Source organism: Rhinatrema bivittatum, chromosome 1, assembly GCF_901001135.1.
Source record: "Rhinatrema bivittatum chromosome 1, aRhiBiv1.1, whole genome shotgun sequence".
Taxonomy (NCBI): Eukaryota; Metazoa; Chordata; class Amphibia; order Gymnophiona; family Rhinatrematidae; genus Rhinatrema; species Rhinatrema bivittatum.
Window position 1 is genome coordinate 162364174 of NC_042615.1, and position 25360 is coordinate 162389533.

Genomic DNA, 25360 nt, shown 5'->3' on the forward strand with positions numbered 1-25360 from the left:
TAGGAAGGGAATGGTGAATAAAATGGAAAATGTCATAATGCCTCTGTATCGTTCCATGGTGAAACCCCACCTTGAATACTGTGTACAATTCTGGTCACCGCATCTCAAAAAAGATATAATTGCGATGGAGAAGGTACAGAGAAGGGCGACCAAAATGTTAAGCGGAATGGAACATCTCCCCTATGAGGAAAGACTAAAGAGGTTAGGAGTTTTCAGCTTGGAGAAGAGATGGCTGAGGGGGGATATGATAGAGGTGTTTAAAATCATGAGAGGTCTAGAACGGGTAGATGTGAATCAGTTATTTAGTCTTTCAGATAATAGAAAGACTAGGTAGCACTCTATGAAGTTAGCATGTGGCACATTTAAAACTAATCGGAGAAAGTTCTTTTTCACTCAATGCACAATTAAATTCTGGAATTTGTTGCCAGAGGACGTGGTTAGTTCAGTTAGTATAGCTGTGTTTAAAAAAGGTTTGGATAAGTTCTTGGAGGAGAAGTCCATTACCAGTTATTTAATTAAGTTGACTTAGAAAATAGCCACTGCTATTACTAGCAACGGTAACATGAAATAGACTTAATTTTTGGGTACTTGCCAGGTTCTTATGGCCTGGATTGGCCACTGTTGGAAACAGGATGCTGGGCTTGATGGACCCTTGGTCTGACCCAGTATGGCATGCTCTTATGTTCTTATAAATGACCTGGAATTGGGAACGAGTGAGGAGATCAAATTTGCAGATGACATAAAAGTGTTCAAAGTTGTTGAAACACAAGAGGATTTTGAGAAATTGCAAGAGGATTTAGCAAGACTGGGAGACTGAGCATGCAAATGGCAAATGACATTTAATGTGGACAAGTGCAAAGTGAAGCACTTAGGGAAGAGCAATTTAAATTATAGCTATACAATGCAAGGTTCCATATTAGAAGTCATCACTTAGGAAAAGGATCTAAGCATCATCGTGGATAATATGTTGAAATCCTCTGTTCAGGGTACAGTTGCAGCCAAAAATGCAAACAGGATGCTAGGAATTATTAGGAAAGGATTAGAGAATATCAGAATATCTCTGTATTGCTCTGTATTGCATCTTGAGTATTGTGTGCAATTCTGGTCACTGTATCTCAAAAAAAGATACAGCAGAATTAGAAAAATACAGAGAAAGGCAACCAAAATGATAAAAGAAATGGTTTGATTCCCCTATGAGGAAAGGCTAAAGAGGTTAGGGCTCTTCAGGTTGGAGAAGGGACAGCTGAAGGGAGATATGATAGAAGTCTATAAAATAATGAGTGGAAAGGAACAGGTGAATGCAAATCGGCTGTTTACTCTTTTAAGTACAAAGACTAGGGGGACATGCAATGAAGTTACAAAGTTGTACATTTTAAACAAATAGGAGAAAATATTTTTTTCCTCAACACACAAGTAAACTCTGGAATTCATTGCCAAAAGACTTGGTGAAAGCTATTAGTTTCTGGAGGAAAAGTTCATAAACCATTATTAAGGTGGACTTGGGGAAATCCACTGCTGATCCCTGGGAATCTATCAAACCCTTGGGATCCTGCCAGGTGCTTGTGACCTAGATTGGTCACTGTTAGAAACAGGATACTGGGCTTCATGGAGCTTTGGTCTGATCCAGTATGGCAAATCTTATATTTTTATGTAATCTGAGTCAGTTGCCATACAATACACAGCTTAAGCAATAAGAGTATGAACTGTAGACACGAAAATTTCAAATCTTCAAAAATTTCAAAAATTTGAAAATTTCAAAGACTTAAAACCTGGCTATTCTTGAAAGCCTTTCCAGACACCAACTGAACCCACTCTCAACTCAAGCAACTAAGAACTCCCGTCAGGGTAATCAACAACCTTTGACAACTCAATAATGTTCTCTCTTTTTTTTTTTTTTTTTAATGAGGCAGGTTTATTTACCTTGGTTTTATTTACCTTGGTCATTCTTTTGTTATCTCAGTGTTAATCTCTCTTTTGCCTTCTCTTCATTCCAAGTTGCATTTTATCCCTGTTTTATTGTAACTGCTACCTTATTCTTCTATCACATGTTAATGTTTTTAAGTTATTAAGTATTTATTCTGTTGTCACACCTTGTTATTTGTAAACCGGCATGATGCGACTCCCATCGCGAATGCCGGTATATAAGAAATTTAAATAAATAAAATAAATCTTGTTTACAGTTACAGCCTCACACTCATTTTTTAAATCTTTAATTGCCTGTATCTCATTCCACTCCACATTCAACCACATTCATAATCATCCATCCCTCATTCACCCTTCCACACAACACAGTAGTGCATTATCTTTTGACCCAGTACAATGAAACTCTGCCGTATTTTGACATTACTAAATGTATTTCATAGTTTTATTTCTTATTGATCTTTTCCTTTGTTCTAATGTGCAAAGTGAATGAGGTCTGCGGATGGCGCCCTCTGCCCAACCAATGACTTTCCCCTGAGCTTGTGAAAAATCGTACTTTCCCGGGAGGCGGGCTGGCATACTCAGATTTCCTAATTGCTTTCTGGGTTCATCAGCTCTGCGCCTCCCCTTTTGCACTTCTATAGGGAAATCAGAGCACAAGGCTACTTTTGCTGAGTTGCAGAGCAGCGGAGAATCCCGTCTTAGTTCAGGAAACATCAGAAGAGTCAAAACGCATGAGCACGTCTGCGAAATGTGCAGCGACTTATTGCCCTGCCAAGGCTTCACTTCCTGTTGTACCAAGTCTGACCGAGAAGAAGACATGGGATGGCAGCGTCTGTGTGGGACGCCACAACCGGATACAGCAGTTTCTAAATCTATTTTTCTTACTGTTAAGAGGCCTGGCTTCTTCTTGGTTTCTGTAAGTATGAAATGAATACTAATATTTTAACATTTAAAAATGTCATCTTCGGTTTAGCTATATTTACTATCATCACTGTCATGAAATCAGTGTGGCTGATTAAGTCGTTCAGTAGACACCCATAAGCCATGTGCACTGTACTTTAAGGAGCTTGCATTAGATCTGTCAAGTTATGCTAAAAAAAAGTAATTTCCTAAGTTTGTTTCTAAAGGAAGTATTTTAATCTTAGCACGTTATTTACCTTTCAATTAATTGCAAACTGTCTTGCTTGAGGGACAGTGCAATGAGCAGGAAGTAGGTTGATAAATATTTCATACTTCTGTCCTTATTTTTCCGCTTTGTCTTGAGAGCATTATTTATACTCAGGGCAGTTCACTGGACAAAACAGAGCCCTGAGCAAGGATTGTTTTGGTGCCCTCTCCCCCTCCCCCGCCCTTTTGGGTTATAGATTCTCAGTCTGACACAAAACAGTGGTGTGGCAGCCCCAACCTCCTCCAGCTTAAAGCTCGGGAGGTCGCCACCTTTTCCCACTTCTTCTGACCATCTTATACTTCGAGGTACGGGTTTATTCCCAGAAAGATCAGAGTAAACACTGAATGCAGAAAATAGTTGCTGTGGTGCTTGATTTTTTTTTTTTTTATGTGAAATAAACACAAATGCAGTAAAACAGCATTTCTCTGTTACCCAGCCTATTCATACTTCAAGGACTTTAGGAACTAGTTCAGATCTTAGGCAGGTGCTGGAATGTGATGTATGTAAATTATCAGCACAAAAATACATTCCCTGGAATGTACTAGGTGAATGACAGATCTGTTTTACAATTAAATTCACTGTGAAATGCTCTCTCAAAGATTACTTTAGTTAAGGACAAAACTTGGTAGTTCTTGACAAAACTAGACAGCACTTAGAGTAAACATAACCTGTTCTGCGGGCCAGACATTATTACATAACCCAACTTGTTTGACCACAAATACTTCTGTTGGAATTGTTAGTATACAAACCTCATATATGGCAGAATGCAGTGCTTGCGGCAGGACTTTGTGTTGGCTGCAGAGGAAGGCATTGCTGAAAGCAAAGCCATTCTGTGCAGCCGCATAAAGCACCTGAACTGAGCCCTTACTCACCTGTCAAACTCTGCACACCACAAGTATGGAAAGACTTAAGGCAATAATTTATTTAAAAAATGTATAGACTGCTTATGAGTCAAGATTCAAATTGGTTTACAACATTACAAGCCTAAAACCTGGTAAACACAAATACATAAAGCAATAATACAAAATAAATGTTGCAGTCTGGGAAGCTGCAGTCCAGGTGTGAACCCTTGAGCCGAACTACCCTGGTGTAGAGTAGGTCGGGAAGCGGAGCCACAGGCACAGGTCTTCACCCGGGAACCAGGAACCCCCCAGGAGGAGCCCGTAGGGTCCTAGAACCTTGGGACTTAGGAGCACAGATACAGTCTCTATAGAAAAGGCCTGGGAAGCGTAACCCACAGAGTCCAGCAGCAAGGAGCAGGAAGGCCCGGCGAGAGCGGGGCGGCCAGATAGAGTCCGTAGCCCGTCGAACAAAGCAGTTAGTAAGCAGGCCCGGGGTCTGTAGTAAGCCGCGGAGCGGAGCAGACTGATAACAGGAACAGAGTCTGTAGTGTACCGTAGACTGTGACCAGCTGAAGGCAGGGCTGGAGTCAGTGGCGTGCAATAGGGCCGGACCGGGCAGTGAGTAGAATGGAGACGAACCCGAGTCAGGCTGGCAGCCAGTAGTAGCAGTCTCAGGTGCAGGCAAAGGTCGGAGGCTGGCGGCAAGCAGGAGCGGAGTCGGGCACAAGCTGAAGTCAATGGCGGGCTGCAGGCAGAAGCGGAGTCAGGAACAAGCTGAGGTCAGTGGCAGGCGGCAGGCAGAAGCGGAGTCAGGAACAAGCTGAGGTCAGTGGCAGGCGGCAGGCAGAAGCGGAGTCAGGAACAAGCTGAGGTCAACCGGAACGAAGAACAGCAGAAGCGCAACTAAGAACTACTAACAGTAGCGACCCTCGTTGCAAGGCAATGAGAAGGCAGACGAACGCTGGTTAAATCGGGCTTGGGGCGTGGCATAGTTAACCCAGGCGGGGCCAGACTTCCGGTGACCGTGCGTCCATAATGCGCGTCGCAGCAGCGAGATGACCCAGCAATGGCGGACCCCCCGAAGGCCCAGCGGAGCCGCGGGAGCGGAGTTCCCTCCATCGGAGGTGAGCCCTGAGCACAGCAGATAGAGGGGAAGCGGTGGAGACCGCAACAGTACCCCCCCCCCCTTTACGGCCCCTCTTGAGCGGACCTGGTTTCTCCGGATGGTCCCGGTGGAACTGGTGGAGAAGATCTTTGTCTAGAATATTACGGCTGGGCTCCCAGGTGTTATCTTCGTCACCACAACCTTCCCAGGCCAAGAGATACTCCCATCTGCGGTTGTGAAATCGGATGTCCAGGACGTCCCGTACTTGGTATGTAGGATCATCATCAACGGTTGTGGCCGCAGGATCCGGAGGTGTACGGTGATACCGGGAGAGGACCACAGGCTTGAGCAGTGAGGAGTGAAACACATTGTGTACTCTGAAGGAAGAGGGTAGCCGAAGCCGATACGATACCAATCCCATTCGTTCAGCCACTCGAAACGGACCACAGAATTTTGGTGCAAATCTTCGTGAGGGAAGTCGAAGGTGCAGATTCTTCGTACTTAGCCAGACTCTATCCCCAGGCTGGAATGTGGGAGCTGGTCGGCGATGGTGATCGGCCGTCTGCTTAGCCTTCGTGGCCACATGGAGAAGCTGTTTTCGTGTCATGTGCCACAACGCCTGGAGTTGTTGGGCCGTTACTTGAACAGCGGGTGAGGCACTGGGAGCCTCTAGCGGGAGCGGTGGTCGTAACGGCTTACCATATACCAGGTGGAACGGAGATCTGCCTGTGGCAGCATGGACCTGGTTGTTATATGCAAATTCGGCCCAGGGCAAGAGCTCTGACCAGTTGTCTTGCCTCTCATTAATGAAGGCCCGGAGGTAGGCTTTTAGAGTCCTGTTCATCCTCTCGGTCTGTCCGTTGCTTTGAGGATGAAAAGCGGTGGAGAAACTAAGCTTAACCTGGAAACATTTACAGAGGGCTCTCCAGTAGCGGGCCACAAACTGTGAACCTCTGTCCGAAACGATATCTTGAGGAAGGCCGTGAAGCCTGAACACATGTTGGGCGAACAGGTGGGCCAACTCGGGTGCAGAGGGAAGCTTAGGCAGGGGAACTAGATGGACCATTTTTGAGAAACAGTCGACCGTGACCCAGACGACCGTATGTCCCTGGGAGGGAGGCAGGTCAACTATGAAGTCTGTAGCTATATGAGTCCATGGTTCAGTGGGAACCGGAAGCGGGTGCAGGAGACCATATGGGGAGCCAGAGTTGGGTTTCTGGCGAGCACAGGTAGGGCAAGAAGCCACATACGAGGCGACGTCACGCCGGATGTTGGGCCACCAGTAGTACCGGTTAACAAGCTCCAGAGTCCTCTCTCGTCCAGCATGTCCTCCGATCAAGGAGTCGTGGGCCCAACGTAAGGCAGTCAAACGGTCCCGGTGCGAGAGCACCGTCCGGTCTTGTGAGAGGATGGTCATGGCAGAGAGACGAACCTTAGCGGGGTCCAAGATGAATTGTGGTGGGTCAATGTCCTCCTCGACGCAAGAGGTGCGAGACAAGGCGTCTGCCCGGAGATTTTTAGCAGCAGGACGGTACTGTACAACAAAGTCAAAACGACTGAAGAACAAGGCTCAGTGGGCTTGGCGGGGGTTCAGTCGTTGAGCCTGGGTCAGAAATTCCAAATTCTTATGATCCGTGTAAACGGTGGTGGTGTGTAAGGAGCCTTCGAGCCACTGTCTCCATTCTTTGAAGGCGAGTTTTATCGCCAGCAACTCTTTATCCCCAATGGAATAATTAATTTCAGCGGCTGAGAACTTCCGGGAAAAGTACGAGCAAGGAAGGAGTTGTCCAGTATCAGAGTGCTGGCTGAGAACCGCTCCCACTGCGATGCTGGAGGCATCTACCTCCACGATGAATGGTCGTGAAGGGTCCGGGTGTCGGAGACAGACATCCGAGAGAAAGGCCTCCTTGAGATCAGAGAAGGCTGCGACTGCAGCATCCGGCCAGTGCTTAACATCTGCTCCTTTCCGGGTCAAGGCTGTAAGAGGAGCCACAAGGTTAGAGTATCGTGGAATAAAATGTCTATAAAAGTTCGCAAAGCCCAGGAAGCGCTGGAGGGCTTTGAGACCCGTGGGCTGGGGCTATTTAGTGATGGCGGCTACCTTTTCTGGGTCCATACAAAAGCCAGCTGCTGAGATAATATATCCCAGGAAAGGTAGAGATTCGGCTTAAAAAACGCATTTCTCAAGCTTGGCATATAGATGATGGGCCCGGAGGGCCTGAAGAACCTGGCAAACATGTTGGCGGTGAGAGTCTATGTCTTTGGAGTATATGAGGACATCATCCAAGTAGACTATTACGTGGGAATGGAGCATCTCTCGAAGGACCTCGTTCATGAGGTGCTGGAAGACGGCGGGGGCATTACAAAGCCCAAAGGGCATCACGAGATACTCGTAATGCCCATCACGTGTGTTGAATGCCGTCTTCCACTCGTCTCCTGGGCGAATACGGACGAGGTTATAGGCCCCTCTCAGGTCCAATTTAGTAAAGATGCGAGCCCCTTGGAGACGGTCCAATAGTTCCAGGATGAGCGGCAATGGATAGCGGTCTCGCTTGGTAATGGCATTGAGCCCACGATAGTCAATACACGGTCGTAGCGAACCATCCTTTTTGCCCACGAAAAAGAATCCAGCACCTGCCGGTGACCGGGATGGACGAATAAATCCCTTGGCTAGGTTCTCGGAGATATACTGGGACATCGCCTTAGTCTCTGGCAGTGAGAGAGGATATACACGGCCACAAGGCGGTGTGGTACCGGGAACCAGATCAATGGGACAGTCAAATGGTCTGTGTTCCGGGAGGATCTCCGCCATCTCTTTGGAGAAGACATCTTGAAAACTTTGGTAGGCCTCTGGCAGGAGATGCGAAGAACAGAGATGCAGAGAGTTGGGAGGATGAGGAAGACGTAAACATTGGTCAAAGCAGGCAGAACCCCAGCTAACTAGCTGGAAGTCATCCCATCTGATGACGGGGGAGTGCTGACGGAGCCACGGAAGTCCCAGCACCAATGGATGCACGGCTCGTTCCAGGATGAGTAGGGAAATCTCCTTGGAGTAAAATAGACCCGTTTGCAAAGTCACTGGTCTTGTGGAGCGAGAGATAACTCCAGGCAGCAAGGTCCCTCGGATCGAAGAGATGCGTAAAGGAGGATTCCGCGGTTCTGTAGGCAGGCCCAGCTGTTTCACTATCTCGGCCACAATAAAGTTCCCCTCAGCCCCAGAATCGACAAAGGCCCGAATCTGGATCTCCCCACCGGGGTACTTGAGGGTTACAGGCAGAGTGCAGAGAGGAGCGGATCCGGTAGCGCCTAGGTGTAGCTCCTCGGTATAGCCTGGGCACGGGCGTTTCCCGGACGCTCAGTGCAAGATGACAAGAAATGTCCTTTACCTCCACAATATAGGCAGAGGCCTAGAGAGCGCCGACGGCTCCTCTCTTCCGGAGTAAGTGGTGACCTGCCCAGCTGCATAGGTTCAGAAGCAGGGCTGGCAGCAGGAGAAGTCCTTTGCAGAGGAGACCTGGAGGAGACGTGTAGGCGTGGCTGACTCCTATTGGCTGACCGAGTTTCTCTGTCACGCTGTTGAAGACGGCGGTCAACCTTGCCTGCAATGTCCATTAAGTCATTCAACTCCTCAGGAATCTCCCGTCCTGCCAGTTCATCTTTAATCCGACCAGCCAAGCCTTCAAGGAAGATCCCTTTTAAGCAATCATCCTGCCAAGCCAGTTCCATGGCCAGGGTCCGAAAGTTGATAATGTACTCCGCTACCGGACGCGTGCCCTGTCGGAGATGCAGGAGTTCTGAAGCCACCGTGGACTGGCGTGCAGGGTCATCAAAGGCCAGACGAAACTGAAGAAGAAATTCCTGAAGATTTTGCAGCAGAGGATCGGAGCGTTCCCACAAGGGTGAAGCCCATTCAAGCGCCTTGCCATCCAGTAAAGAAAATATATAGGCCACTTTAGCTGCTTCAGTGGGAAACTGGGTTCGTAACAAGGTGCTTGACACTGGTTCAGGAACCCACGGCAGGACTTACTGTCCCCAGCGTACCTGCTAGGAGCTGGCAGCTGTGTATTGGGAACAGCGACAGGTACAGAAGGCCTTTGGCGAGTAGAAGCTTCTAGACGAGAGACCAATTGGTCCACAGTGGCAGCAAGAGTATCGATACAATGTTGCTGCTGTTGAAGGCGCTGCGCCATCCCAGGGATAGCCTGCAGACTGGGAGACTCCGCCGAGTCCATGGCCTTACAAACTGTTGCAGTCTGGGAAGCTGCAGTCCAGGTGTGAACCCTTGAGCCGAACTACCCTGGTGTAGAGTAGGTCGGGAAGCGGAGCCACAGGCACAGGTCTTCACCCGGGAACCAGGAACCCCCCAGGAGGAGCCCGTAGGGTCCTAGAACCTTGGGACTTAGGAGCACAGTAACAGTCTCTATAGAAAAGGCCTGGGCAAGCGTAACCCACAGAGTCCAGCAGCAAGGAGCAGGAAGGCCCGGCGAGAGCGGGACAGCCAGATAGAGTCCGTAGCCTGTCGAACAAAGCAGTTAGTAAGCAGGCCCGGGGTCTGTAGTAAGCCGCGGAGCGGAGCAGACTGATAACAGGAACAGAGTCTGTAGTGTACCGTAGACTGTGACCAGCTGAAGGCAGGGCTGGAGTCAGTGGCGTGCAATAGGGCCGGACCGGGCAGTGAGTAGAATGGAGACGAACCCGAGTCAGGCTGGCAGCCAGTAGTAGCGGTCTCAGGTGCAGGCAAAGGTCGGAGGCTGGCGGCAAGCAGGAGCGGAGTCGGGCACAAGCTGAAGTCAATGGCGGGCTGCAGGCAGAAGCGGAGTCAGGAACAAGCTGAGGTCAGTGGCAGGCGGCAGGCAGAAGCGGAGTCAGGAACAAGCTGAGGTCAGTGGCAGGCAGAAGCGGAGTCAGGAACAAGCTGAGGTCAGTGGCAGGCGGCAGGCAGAAGCGGAGTCAGGAACAAGCTGAGGTCAACCGGAATGTAGAACAGCAGAAGCGCAACTAAGAACTACTAACAGTAGCGACCCTCGTTGCAAGGCAATGAGAAGGCAGACGAACGCTGGTTAAATCGGGCTTGGGGCGTGGCGTAGTTAACCCAGGCGGGGCCAGACGTCCGGTGACCGTGCGTCCATAATGCGTGTCCTCGCGCGCGCGGCAGCAGCGAGATGACCCAGCAATGGCGGACGCCCCGAAGGCCCAGCGGAGCCGCGGGAGCGGAGTTCCCCCCATCGGAGGTGAGCCCTGAGCACAGTAGATAGAGGGGAAGCGGTGGAGACCGCAACAATAAAATGAATTTAAATATATCAAAAGATTAACGCAATAAAAATAAATAAACAATACAAATAACATTGATATGTACTAGTCTCACAGGACAAGCAGGTTGGTAGTCCTCACATATGGGTGACATCACAGGATGGAGCCCAATCACGGAACACTTCTGTCAAAGTTTCTAGAACTTTGACTGGAACCTACTGGGCATGCCCAGGATGGCACTAACCCTGCAATCAGCAGGGGTCCCCCTTCAGTCTTCTTTTTTCTGCGTAGCAGTAGCCACGTGGGTTAAGGAGCTTTACAGAGATTCCTGACAGGAATTTTTCTCACGGAATTACTTCATAATTTAAATACGTCACAGGGGTCCCCCTATTCAATTTTTGCTTCTGCGGTGGTCCAGTAAGTTTTTACCCGATTCCGGTTGATTCCCGTCAAGCTCAGCCCTCGCGGCCTACTGGCCGTCGACCGCACCGCAGCTACATTTTTTGAGAGGCCATGGCTTTGGGGTTCTGTCGATGCCCCGACTGAACTCGCACAATGTCCATTACTGAACCTCACAAGGTCTGTGTAATGTGTTTAGGGAGCGAGCATGATGTCCTTACTTGCACCAAATGTGCCCTTATGACACCAAAAGGTCGCAAGGCTAGAATGGAGAAGATGGAACTTCTCTTTCGGTCACAAACTCTGATGCCATCCAAAGCCTCGACGTCGTCTGAGCAGACACCGACTACGTCGCACCAGTATTGTGCACCGACCGGTGTCCAACCAGCATCGACGACTCCGCAGCCATCGACAGCCTCTGTTCCTCCTCAGCATAAGGACCGAGGAGATCATCGAGAAAAGCATTGACATCGTAGGTCTCAGACCATCGACGCAGGCAAGCCCTCGACGTCGCCACCATCTGAGCCGCTGCCGAAGAAAGCCCGTCCAGAAAAGGCACCGTCCCTATCTGGCTCCGGGTCACCGAGGCAACCTTCAGCGGGACCGGTGCTAGGAGCCATAATTCCACCTGCAATGGTGGTCCCTCCGGCTACGCTTCCGCCTCCTCCTCCGGCATCGGGGCTCCACGCTCCAGGTTTCCGAGAGGAGTTGGATTAGATGATTCAAGAGGCCATCGGCAGAGCGATGCAAGGCTTCAAAATTCCTCCGGTGCTAATTCCTGAACCGGCTACTGATCCCATTCCCGTAGCGCTGGCACCTCTACTAATGAGGATGGAAGCGCTGCTCGCCGCTTTTCCTCCGATGGATCTGGGGGCACCGATGGGCCCGGTGGCCTCCTCCCCAATTCCTCTTTCATCGACAGAAGAAGGAGAAACACTGTTACTTCCTCCATCGGGAGTCCTACCGATGCCTCAGCCATCAATGTCACTGATAGCGTCTTTGCTACCATCGATGCCGCCGATCCATCCTTCGTGCCCTTGGTGCCTCCATTGATGCCTTCGGTGACTCCCTCAATGCCTTTGGTGCCTCAACCAGGACCTTCAGGAATTTCAACATTCCGTCCCTCTAAGGATCCTAGGGGTGCTGGTGATGAACCCTATGACACATGGACCGATGACTCGTCCCAGGATACCGATGACTTACCATCACCACCCTCTCCTACTGAAAGCAGGAAGCGTTCTCCTCCAGAGGACTTGTCCTTCATTAATTTTGTGAAGGAAATGTCTGAATTGGTTCCATTCCAACTTCAGACAGAACAGGATGATAGACACCAGATGATGGAACTTCTGCAATTTCTAGATGCTCCTAAAGAAATCACCTCTATCCCTATCCATGATGTCCTCTTGGATCTTCTGAAGAGGAATTGGGAGCATCCTGGTTCGGTGGCACCAGTTAACCGAAAGGCTGACACCACATACCTAGTCCAGTCAACTCCAGGTTTCCAAAAAACCCAATTGGATCACCATTCAGTGGTTGTTGAGTCAGCCCAAAAGAAAGCCCGACGCTCCAAGCCTCACTCTTCTTTCCCTCCAGGGAAGGAGCAAAGGTTCCTGGATGCCATAGGTCGGCGTGTCTTTCAGGGGTCAATGCTTATATCCCACATTGCCTCTTACTAACTTTATATGACCCAGTACAACAGGGTCATCTTTAAACAAATACAGGACTTTGCTGAGTCCTTGCCTCAGTGTCTCAAGAGCAATTACATGCCCTGGCTCAAAAAGGATTAGAAGCGGGCAAGCATGAAATAAGATCAGCATATGACATTTTTGACACCGCTTCCAGGGTATCAGCAACAGCTATTTCTGCGAGGAGGTGGGCCTGGCTAAAGTCTTCGGACCTATGACCTGAGGTCCAGGACAGACTATCTGACTTGGCTTGCACTGGTGACCATCGTTTTGGTGAACAGATACAACAAGCAGTGGCACAGCTCAAAGATCACCATGAGACTCTTCGCCAACTCTCCTTGTTGCCTTCTGAATATCCTGCTAAGCAAACATTCAGAAAGGATCCCAAAAAGTCTTTCTACTGCCAAAAGAAATCTTATCCTCCACCGTCCAAAGGTCGCTCTACTAAGCCTTACCAGAAAGGCCAGTCCAGGCAACCTCGCTGGCAAAAAACACAAACAACCCCTCAGCCAAGTCCAGCATCTGTTTTTTGACTCTTCCCTAGAGAGCAGCATTCAGCTTCCACTATTGCATGTACCAGTGGGAGGTCGATTGTGCCTCTTTAGCAACGTCTGGTACACAATCACCTCAGACCAGTGGGTGCTTACCATAGTCACTCAGAGTTATCACCTCAACTTTCTCTCCATCCCGCCAGACTCCCCACCTCAGCTGATGTGGGGAACATCCAATCACTCACCACTCCTGGATCAGGAAGTCTCCCTCCTCCTTCGATCCAGAGCAATCGAACCAGTGCCCTACTCCCAACAGGGCCACGGATTCTATTCTCGGTACTTTCTAATCCCAAAAAAGTTAGGAGGCCCGATACTAGACCTTCGCGCCTTAAACAAGTACCTACAAAGAGAAAAGTTCAAGATGGTAACCTTGGGTTCCCTCCTTCCCCTTCTGCAAAGGGAAGACTGGCTCTGCTCTCTAGACCTCCAGGACGCTTACACACACATCGCAATAACTCTCTCATCGCAAATTTCTGCGATTCCTGGTAGGCCAAAAGCACTATCAATACCAAGTGCTACTATTCGGCCTGGCATCTGCACCACGAGTCTTCACCAAGTGCCTCATAGTAGTAGCAGCATTCCTCAGGACTCAAGGTGTCCACGTCTGTCCCTACCTCGACGACTGGTTGATCAGGGCTCCCACCCAGCAAGCTGCTCTGACATCCCTACGTCTCACCTTGCATACCCTGATCTCCCTAGGGTTTCTCATCAATTACCCAAAGTCCAACTTAGTCCCATCACAAACCCTGTCGTTCATAGGAGCAGACTTGGACACCTTCAAAGCAAAAGCTTTGTTTCTCAGAGCCCTGTAACAAAATAAAAGAATCATCAGAACCATTGATAAATATGTGAATAACATTTTATTCAAAATAGCAACTTCTAACTGTATCTCAGGATCGACATTGCCATTGTTATTACCACTGGTGATCATGCATGCACACATACACCAATTAAATTACTTTTCTATTTCAAGCTAACCTTGACTACTGTTTCTTAAGCAGGCATGGGTAATCATTATTTTGCTCCTAAGTTGGAAGGACATTGGAATTATTTTGGCAATAATTAGTTTCATTTTAATACAAATGATTCTTTCTTCAGAAGTTTGACAATTCCAGTGAACATTCTAATTGAATATGTCAAGATCTCTCTGTTGGAGGTACTTTGCCTGAGGAGCGGTGCAAGACAGCAAAGCAGGATGCAGGGCAGTACTAGGGCCTGTCTTCCCACTAACCAGCCCCCTTCCCTGCAGGTTGAGCCCTTGGGTTCTGGGGCCAGTAGACTCTGTGGTGGCATTAAATCATGTGAGTCCATACTGTAGAGCAAGACAGGAGCTCTTGGAAGGGCTGGTAAGGCTGGAGCAAGGCTCGGACACTGAGTGCAGGCAAGGCTTAGGCAAGGAGTGCAGGCAAGGCTTGGAGGCTTGGGCACAGAACAAGGACTGGGATTGAAAAGACAGAGATAAGGCAAGGTAGTATGTGGAGCCAGGGAATGTTTCAAGGAAGGCAGGGTGCTTATCAGGAACAGGGCAGGAGCTATGGACAGGATACTGAAACAGACAGGGAGCTGGATAGGATACTGGAACAGACATGACTGGACAGGATACTGGATGAAAAGGACTGGCAGAGCACGATGACCAGAAAGGACAAGACCAAATAAGGCAGATTAGGGCAGGACTTAGACAAGGCAGAGAACATAGAAGCGTGAAGGCAACAAGGCTGAAGGCTCGTAGGCCACTAGGCAAGAGGCCCCAAAGTAAGGCCTAGCATAGGCCACAATACAAGGTACAAGGAGCATGAAGCACTACAGGCTACAAGGCAAAGCAAGGAGCAAGAAGACATGTAGGCCACAAGGCATGGAACAAGGAAACAGGGCCCAAGTCAGACAGCCAAGGGGAGACTCCATGAGAAGGTAAAGGGAAACAGGCAAGGCAGGGCTACATAGGGCTGGAGGCTGGTTGTGGTGCAGGCAGTGAATAGGAGCTTGGAAATGCTGGAGGCTAAGCTCACTGGTGGAGGCTGCAACATGGACTGAGACTAGTGGTCACTGAAGAGCTGGCTCCGGTAGCTGGAAGCAGAGTTCATTAGAGGCCTCTGCTGGTGGGAAGGTCCACCAGCAGCAGGGTCCTACCCTATTGCAGGTGGCAGCAGGGTAGGATGAGATTGTGTAGCAGGCGAAATCCTAAGAGAATACTTAAATATCTTCAATTAACTGTCTCAAATTAGAGATGTGTTCTTTTTTTTTTTTTTATACAATTCTGAGAGATGAAATAGAGAAAAGTTCTCCCTGAGCAGTGCAACAACAAGAAGGTGCAAGCATACAGCAAAAGCATATTAAAAGTCCCACATATAGTCACTGCAGATTGCCTGCAAACAGTATTTCCTATTTCTAGCTTCCCTCTTTATCACTTGCCAGAGAATCCCTTTTCTTAGAGCATGGAACAGACTTCTCCTTTTTCATCTTGAGCAGCATAAGATTAAACGCATGTCTTAAAACCATGCTGTCCACCTGACTGGAGCATACTTAAAAATGCATAGTAAAGTCGTGGTTAACGTGGTGCCTGCATGATAAAAGGGGCATTTTGAGGCAGAGAGTTGGGCAAAGGGGAAGGAAGGGACGGTTGAGACAGCCAAGAAACTTTCAATCCTAAACAAGAAGTTCCACGCAGAACTAATGGAGCCTAATTTCCAGAAGGGGAAGGAAGGTGGATAAAACAAATTACCCGGTCAAGATCTCCTCGGACCCCCCTGACATGTTCTGGAAATTTGGTGTGGACTGGACACTAAATATATATATATAGTGCGCTCCTAAACCTCCTTTCCTTCAGAAAGCAGGCTCAGCAGCAGCGCTGCATGCTGTCAGACGTACAGAGCAGAGGTGAGCAAACCATTTGGCTTAAGGGACACATTGGAGTATGGAGCTGTTTCCAGGGCCAAGTGGGGGAAGGGGAAATGCCATCCAAATCAGAAGATTTGAAGGATCAGAGGTAGGAGAGGGGGGTAGGATAATATTAATTTTTCCCCTAAGATACCTCTGGGTACACGAGCAGTTATCAGAGACTCAGAGCGCTTACCGTACCAGCTCTCAGTCAGCCACAGCACCAGCATTCAGGGTGAGCTCCTTAAAGCATTTTTCTCATCGCGGAAGACTGAGCCCCGTTTCATATCTGTGGTTTACAAAGCGCTTCATTATAACTGCCGGTGTTGTCATTTGACTGAGAGCTCTGTCTCTCTGGTAACCGCTGGTGCAATTCACATGGCATCCAGACAAAAATTAAATAATTGCCTTATTTTTCTTAATCATTTCCTCATGGTGATGACCATTATGCAGGTAATTTTGTTGACATGGACCATGGCACTAGTAATTTGGAACTATATTTGGGGAGGTAAGTTTTTGAGTTATTCTTAATACACTGGATTATTGTATTTTGGTTTTAATTGTCCTGCCAAAATTTTCTTAAGCAGTTCCAAAGATTACCGAACTTAGCTGCTCCACTTTTATTAAATGTGAGTTGGTGGGAGCGCATATCTCCTTCTTTGCAGACCTTGCATTGGCTTCCCATGGAATCTCATTGTAAAGTGAAGTTACTGATGTTTGCTTTTAAATGTATTTATGGGATCCTGCCACCTGACTTGAGTAAGCTTCTGCTTCATTGTTACCCAGTAAGCCGACTTTGTTCAGCAGGAGAGACGTTGCTTCACCAGCCAGCGTTTTTCGCCGATCGTACTTGTTTTATGGAGCCCCTTGCCTGGTTCAGTCCAAAAGGCAGGTAACATCTGTACCTTTAGGAAACTGGTGGATCCCTTTCTGTGTCTGCCTTTGCTGCTGTGTGATGTTTTTGCTTTAATTTTATTTGCAATGCAACTGGCATTTTTCTGGAATTTTATATACTTGTGATATTTCTAGGTTTATTTATTTATTTATTTATAACTTTTTATATACCGAGGTTCAATTAACAAGATTAATTATCACTTCGTTTGTTTATTGACTATAGCCGAGGCTGGAAGTATGAATGCTTATTGATCTAGGGCTTTTTTAAATTTTGATTTAATTGAGTATTTATTGCTGTCTATATATGAAGTATTGGTTGTTTTAACTATGTATTTTTACAAATCGCTCAGGGCAGCTTATCTGGTGGGGTGATAAATAAATGTAAGGAAATAAAAAATAAATACCTGGGTAACTCCTTTGTTGCCCTGGAGGTGGACCCTTGGCCTGGTGCAGGATTGGTATGGCCCTCTAGTCGGACCCAGAGAGCGCCTGCCACCAGGAGGCGGAGCACACAAGGAAACAGAGGTTAGCTGGGGTTTCACCAATAGCAATCTGGTGTTTCCGCAGGTTGAGCCTGGACTTAGGTGGGCCTCCAAGGGTTTCCCAGAGAGGTAGCGGAGAGGTGTGCCCAACACGAGCAAAGGAAAGACTAGACCTGAATCAGGATACCGGAGACCTCGGGAAGGCAGCAGGAAATGAAAGTCCTCCGGGCAAGATAGGCAGCACCTATTGGTCTAGTCTGAAGTAGGCTGCGGGCAGTGTCCGAGCAGGCTGGTCTGGTGGTCACAGGAGCAAATAGAACATTCGAGTGAAGCGCAAGGGTCAAAGCCAGGATATCCATCCGAGGGTGGTCAGCTAAAGCAAGAGTCAGTTCCGAGATCAGTCCGAGTGTAGTCAAGGCGAGCAGAGGTCATTTCCAGGCAGCGGTCAGCATAGTCAGGCAAGCAGAGGTCAGTTCCAGGCGGTAGTCAGATGTGGTCAAAGGCAGGCAGTGGTCAGTTCCAGGCAGAGGTGAATCAGTCCGAGAAGATATGACAAGAGGAGGAATGTGGAGCAGGAATCAGGACAGACGCAGGAACACAGAGAGGATCACGGGAATACAGGAATGCAGGAGCACTGGAACAAGACAGGAACACAGGAACACTGGAACGGAGACTGGATCAAGGAAGCAGGAGAACCCAGGAACGAAGAACAGCAAACTAGCTACACCGAAGGTGTCGACACGATTGCCAAGAGGTTCTGGGGACAGAGCCTCGCCTTAAATAGTAGATTCACGTGATGTCATCGGGTGGCGTCCAAGAATGCCTTCCCACGCTGGGCCCTTTAAAAGTATGGACATCAGCCGTGCGTGCACCTAGGGGCAGGGCCGAGGTAGCCGAAGACGCGGAGCCCCTACGGGAGCTCCGCTGTGAGGCCTGTGGCATGGAGGAAGCCGGGGAGGCCCGAGGAGAGCGTCGGGGACGTCGGGAGCTGGCGGCCGAGGCAAGGGAAGAGGAGCCGGAGCTAGTGGAGGGAAGCGCGAGGTGAGCAGGCCCAGTCATGGCACCAACGTGGCCAGGACGCGCAGCATCACCTTCCACCCCTGCAGTTACATCTAGATGCTAAGCTTCAGCAGGTGGCTAGATTTAACCACGGCAAAAAAAAAAAAGGGGGGTGTTCCCGGTGGCAAAGGTAGCTTGGGAAAAGCAGAGTACATGCGGGGGATTTGATTTTCAAAACCTTGTGCATACTTTCTCGATCAGACCCGCCTGGCAAGGTCCACAGGTACTGTTGAACTTGCAGATCTCACAGTTCATATTTTCAAGAGAGAGATGCAGGTGCTTTCCCTTTCAAAATTAGCTGGAAGGTCCTTGAGTACCAAAGATCCCATGGACCTTCAAACTGCTGGGGCTTTTGAAAATTACCCCCTGTGATTGTTTACGTTCGGTGAAGATTTAGCCTCATCTGTGAGGACCCTTTCTGTTTCATCCATATAATTTGAAATTCAGTCAAAAGAAACAAAAAAAAGATTTCTAGCTGTGCAGCAGCTACGGGAGCATTTGCTCTCTGGGAGCTTGCAGGAAGTCAGGAGAATCAATATGAAAGCCCCCACAGAAGATTATGGGACCCCAGCGAGCTTTCCACACTGCCCTGGGCTCACTGGCAAACAAGGGAATCCAGGACCAGAAAGGATCCAATGAACTGCAAACAAACGCCACTCTGTCTCCTGTGAGAGCGAGTCAGGGAGCTCTCTCCCCTGCTGGGCACACAATAGTCAGCTCATAGCTGGGGCCAGATTTAGGAATAGGCAACACAGGCACCTGCCTTGGGTGCCAAATTCTGAAGGAATCCAAAAACTGGGACCCCCTCTCCTCTGCTCTCTGCTTTCCAGGGGAAGAGGAAGGAGGGAACCCCTTACCTTAAGTCCTCTGCCTATGGGTGCCAACCTCTTAAATCCGTCTCTGCTTACACTCCTCATACAACAAGCTGGTAGCACGTTTTGGGGCAAAGTGACTTGCTGTAAGGCTCTCAGCCCTGCACAGGAGCAGAAAGGAGACCACCCACTCACCTTTGCTTGCAGGCGGAATGAAAAGCTCTGGAGAAGCACAGCTAATGGGCCAGAAACTACAAATCAGATAGAGATGCTGATTGAAGCACAGCATCTCTAGATAGAAATTCTCTGTTTAAATAAGAAGAGTACAGGATAAAGGCTGTACTATTGACATCCTGATCCGGACTGATGAGAGAAGCTACAAAAGTAGATAACAATGGGTGATTTCAATTAAATGGGTTGAACTTTGTTCTTGGAAGACATAACATGACATGTATCCTTGAGGTATGGCACAGAGAAAAGGTTCTATATATTGTAAGTAACTGCTTTTTAGAATAATTAGTTCTGTAACCGGCTAAAGTTTAAAAAAAAAATAAATCTTGCGTTCAGTAATGCCAGCTACACGCGCAGTGGAGGTATATGCTGGCCTTGGAAGGGGCTGTGTGCTTAATTTAGAAAAGCCACCAGGATGTACTTGTAACCCCATCCAATGATTTTGTGACCCCATTTGGAGTTATCATCTACAGTATGTGAACTGCTACATTAGAACATCAGGCTGGAAAATATGTGCACAAAAAGGCCATAGCAGAGAAGCTGAATTAATTCTTTGCATGATTTCTACTACAGAGGATTTTGGAAGATTTCTGAATATATAAAAACAGAGAATGTGTGGGCAGATAAGCACCCTTAGGCCCATCTGGTCTGCTTAATTTCCTTCCTGTTGCCAAGCTGTACACCCATTTTATTTCTGTCTTGTTCTTCACTTCCTTTCAACTACAGATACGATTATTATTTATTTATTTATTCAATATACTTGTATTCCGTAAATTCCAATGACAAATTGATCAATGCTGCTCTTCTGTGCTTATCCCAGGCAATACCATAATAATAAAAAGAATAATATATTTCAAAATAGCTGATGAATAGAATAACATCCAATAATTAAAATCTCTTATAAAATTTTTAAAAGTTTGCCAAAAACCAATACAATATTTCAAAATAGATGATACATCAAACAACCTATAATTAAAACTAATAAAGATTTTAAAAATCGCCTTTGCTCTGTACCTGGGAACTTTTGATTTCTAGATCTCGTGGGTTAGCAGGGGCAGAGGGGAGGATTGTTGCACATAAACCTTTTCCTCTCTCTCTCTTATTGTCCATATATGCTCACATACACATGTTCTCACTGTTAAACATGATTTCTCTCTCTCTCACACACACACACGTACGCACTGCTCTCTCTTACGCATGCTCAATCAAGCACACATGCTCTCTTTCTCATACATACTTAGTCTCTCTCTCACTCCACATGCCCAGTCACACACACACACATGGTCTCTCTCATACACTCACCTGCTCAATCACACACACACAAATACACACACACACACACATACACATACACACACATGTTTTCTCCTTCACTCACACACACTCCAACTCTCATTTACTCATTCACTCTACTCCCCCTCTGGAAGCAGAAAGAGCAGCCTCATAGCCAACGGGGCTCCTCCGTTTTCATGGACTGCAGGGACTGACAATGCTCCTGTTCCTGCCTGAGACTGCATTGGCCCCTACTCCTTCTCTATTCTTCATTTGCATGGGCAGATGTGACACTGCTTCACCTTTTCCTTCTTTCAGCAATGCAGACCAGCGCTGTGTTGCCTTCTGCTCCTTTTTGGCCTTGTGGGCCAGACCGTTCCGCTTCTTGTTTCTTATTCCTTTCTTCTGCTGCAGGGCCTGATGCTGATCCACCTACTGCACCTTCCTGCCATGCAGGCCAATACAGCAGCCTGTTCCTGCTTCTTCCCAAAGTAGCAATGGCATTTCCTTCTTCCTGCCTTTGCAGGATCACACAACACCATTTCCTCTTCCTGGCCTGTGCGGGAGGGAAGGCAGAGGAGCCAGCATGGTACCACCCTCAGAACTGTGGCACCTAGTGTTTTTACTGGTCCTGCTTGAAATCACCAGGTATCACCCACCATTTTGATTACTCAGAAAATCAGTATAGTAAATAAATAAATATACATTTACATTTAGTGGGAATGTTCCACACTATTGGTTGTGAACTTTAGCAGTGCAATATATGGCAATTTGGCACAGTTTGCACACTTTTCATTGTCAGAGAAGATCGCAAATAGCTTCAACATGTGCACATGCAAAGCACTAAGTTAACTGTATGTGGCAAAATATAAACAACGTGGAACTTATAGACTTTAGTCTTTCCAACAGGGGTCCAAGATACACAGGCTTGGACTAGTGCTAGCTGATCCCATAATCTCATTGATTCTTTTTCCAGATCATTTATGAATAAGAGCATAAGATATGCCATATTGGGACAGACCAAGGGTCCATGAAACCCAGTATCCTGTGTCCAACATTGGCCAACCAAGTCACAAGTACCTGGCAAGTACCCAAACACTAAGGGGCAGATTTTAAAAACTTGCGCGAGCGCGTACGTTTGTTCGCGCAGCAGGCGCGAACAAACGTACGCTGGATTTTATAAGATAGGCGCGTAGCCGCGCCTATCTTATAAAATCCGGGGTCGGCGCGCGCAAGGGGGTGCACATTTGTGCAACCTGCGCGCGCCGAGCCCAGCGTGCGCTGCCTGTTCCCTCCGAGGCCGCTCCGATATTGGAGCGGCCTCAGAGGGAACTTTCTTTCGCCCTCCCTTCCCCTACCTAACCCACCCCCCCGGCCCTATCTAAACCCCCCCTTACCTTTGTGCGCGTCGGCCGGCTGCCCCGCTCCGTGGTCCGGTCCTGGGGGCTGTTCGCCCCCGGAACGCCCCTGGGCCGAAACCATGCCCATGTCGCCGCCCCCGAAATGCCGCGCCCCGCCCCCTAAAAGCCGCGTCACCCGGCCCCACCCCGACACGCCCCCTTCAAAAACCCCCGGGACCTACGCGCATCCCGGGGCTCTGCGCGCGTCGGCGGCCTATGCAAAATAGGCCGCCGACGCGAGCAGGGCTTTTAAAATCCGCCCCTAAATGAATAGATCCCAAGCTACTAATTGATAGCAGTTTATGGACTTCTGCTCTAGGAACTTATCCAAACCTTTTCTAAACCCAGTTACACTAACTGCTATAACCACATTTAGTCCTGGGGGAATTCTGCGCTACTGCGGAGCACAGAATTTGCGCAGAATTCCCCCCCTGCGTAGAAAAAACCTCTCCTAGTGCTCCCACTGCAAAAAAATAAGAGCCCATGCACGCCAATCCTGCTCCCATACTTTGGTGCAAAAAATAAGAAGTCCCCAACCCTAATCCACTTTTCCTCAAACCCATCTGATCCTCCCCTCAACCTGATGCAAAAAAGTACATTATTGTTTTGCTGATCGGGGTAGGAAGGGATCTGGTGGGGAGTTATTTTTTTGCTGATTGTAGTAGGTGGGGAATCAGTAGGGGCTGGTTCTATATACCGAGGGGTTAGAGGGTGGATTAGGAGATGGGTGTTTTGGTACTTCAAGCAAAGTGAATGGGGTCAGGGGTTAGGTGGCTGTTTGGTTACTTTCAGGGCTCAGAAGAGGAGTGAGGTGGGGGTTGTTTCTTTATGTCAGGAGGTAGGTGGGGAAATTGGGGGGTGGCGTGTGTGGGGGTTGTTTTACTGATGCTTAAGATAAAGACAAAGAACATGGTCTCCTCCTGTAATAAATTTAAAGCACTCTTTTGGTTTAACTTCTGCACTGGGTGCCTTAATACATAGCGCACTAGTGACTAATAATGTCATTTCAGTGTATCTGTTTTAACACATGGGCATATGAGTTAAACAACACGCTTTTTATGCTGGGTCCTTTGTATATAACTCATTAAATAATGCACATGCTAAAGGAGGAGTTAGTCTGTGAGTTAATTTTAGCATGCGTTTAATACATTGACCCTTGTATTTGCATCTGCTACAGCAGCTCTGTTCTCTCTGACCAAGTATATCTGTGTACTTGGAATGTACAGACCTCAGTTTCTTTTCTTTTTTTTAATTTTCTGTTTATTAGATTTTCAGATAATTACAAAACATTATCATCTTTGTACAGAAACAAAAAGAAAAATCACAACAGATCTTAATAGATTATTTCAATAATATTTCTCCAGAAACAATATTTTACATTAGTCCTCAAAATATCCTATGGGGAGGAGGATAAGAAATATTATAGGAAGCCATAGATGAAATCGATTTACCTTTGGAAATACAGAAAGGAAAATGCCAATAACTTGTATACCTTTTACCCCTTTATAGAAACATAGAAACACAGAAACATAGAAATGACGGCAGAAGAAGACCAAACGGCCCATCCAGTCTGCTCAGCAAGCTTTCACACTTTTTTTTCCTCATACTTACCTGTTACTCTTGGCTCTTAGTAACCTTTTGGTTCTATTTCCCTTCCACCCCCACCTTTAATGTAGAAATCAGTGTTGGAACTGCATCTAAGTGAAATATCAAGCTTGATTAGTTAGGGGTAGTAACAGCCGCAATAAGCAAGCTACACCCATACTTATTTGTTTACCCAGACTATGTAATTCAGTCCTTGTTGGCTGTTGTCTGTATATAGATCTACTTTCTTCATCAGAGAGCTATGCTGGATATGCATAGAAAGTGAAGTATCAGGCATTGAAAGTGAAGTATCAGGCTTATTTGATTTGGGGTAGTAACCACTGTAACAAGCAAGCTACTCCCCGCTTTTTTGTGAATGCAAATCCTTTTTTCCACATTTCCTCTTGCCGTTGAAGCTTAGAGCAATGTTGGAGTTGCATTCAAAAACTAAGTAATTGAACTTTCAATAGGTGATGAAATATTCATCAACCTTCTCTGAGAATTAAGCCACACTTTAATTTGTTCAGGAGTCAGAAAAATACAAGTATTATTATTAAACTTAATAATATATTTGCACGGGTATCTAAATTGGTAATGTGCACCCAAAGATCTTGTTTCCTGTCGTAACGCTAGGAAATCTTTCCTCCTCTCCTGTGTGACCTTTGCCAGATCAGGAAAGATCTGAACAAATTGGCCCAAGAAATTGACCCCCATATTCTGAAAATAATTCCTCATAATCAAACCCATATCTTGCTCATAAATAAATGAGATTAACAAAGTGGTCTCTCCACAATCTCTGAGGTAGATGATTCCAACAGGTCTAGCTGGTTTTGCATCATGTTATCTCTTGAGCGAGAAATAGACAAAAAATAAACCTTGTTAAAGGATGGTTTATTATCCGAGGAATTTTGTAGAGTCTCACTCAAATATCTATGAAGACTAACCCTTGCTAGTTCACCTACTATCCTGGGAAAGTTTAATAATCTTAAATTAAGTCATCTTAAATGATTTTCCAGCAGCTCTGTTTCCTGTTAAGAGCAGTGCAATCTTGAGTCGTAGCTGACTGTACTTTTTGAATGTCTTTAAGCTGATTTTCAATCAGTTGTATCTTATTTCCTTGCTTAGTTAATTTAGTATTGTGGTCTTGAGTCACAATGTCCAATCTCGATGATATCTGAGTAATCTGTGTAATACAGCTATGAAGGGCCTCTAAGTGTACATCAAAGTCTGCAAGGTCACTCAAACCATTCTCATCTCAGCTCCATCATCCTCCAAAGGAAAGCAGAGTCCCAAGCAGCTATGACACGCATACTTTACATTGAACAAGAAGCAGCCCTTAAAAGAGAAGGGCTCAGAATAGAAGAACAACAGAAGGCCGCTGCTGCCACAGCTACTGTCACAGCTGCCGCTGAAGTGCGCAGAAAAGCTGAACTAGAGAACGCCCTGCAGCAGAAAAGAGAAGCAGCGGCCCTTGAAGCCCAAATTAAGGTATTGGATGCAGCCATAAACCAAGGCGATAGGGGGGACCCACTCAGCTCCATGACTCAGCAGGACACGACCCAACGGACATTTGAGTATGTCATGACTCACCCTCCAACCCATGCCAGCGCCAAAGCGCCGCTTCCCTTAGAGCAACCCACGCATCATGGGAGAACACACTCCCCCTCACAAATAGCTGGCTTCACCAAAGATATCGGGCCTGAAGCACAAAATGCCATGAGTGCTGAATGCCATGGCAGTGATCCACTGGCTCTGAATCACACAGGTGCACGGCAGTTAACTCGTGCGCCAAGCACACGCCCCAAGGAAAACACTTCCATGCAACCACG

At 47.5% G+C, this 25360-nt stretch overlaps 1 protein-coding gene across 1 annotated transcript in view; it reads left to right on the top strand.

Moving 5' to 3' along the window:
* Nucleotides 1-2540: 2540 nt before the first annotated feature.
* Nucleotides 2541-25360, top strand: part of LOC115084478 (toll-like receptor 1) — a 41724-nt gene continuing 18904 nt past the window's right edge. The window contains exon 1 of the mRNA XM_029589412.1: nt 2541-2839. The gene's annotated coding sequence lies outside the window, so the exon portion shown is untranslated. The remainder of the gene's footprint in view (nt 2840-25360) is intronic.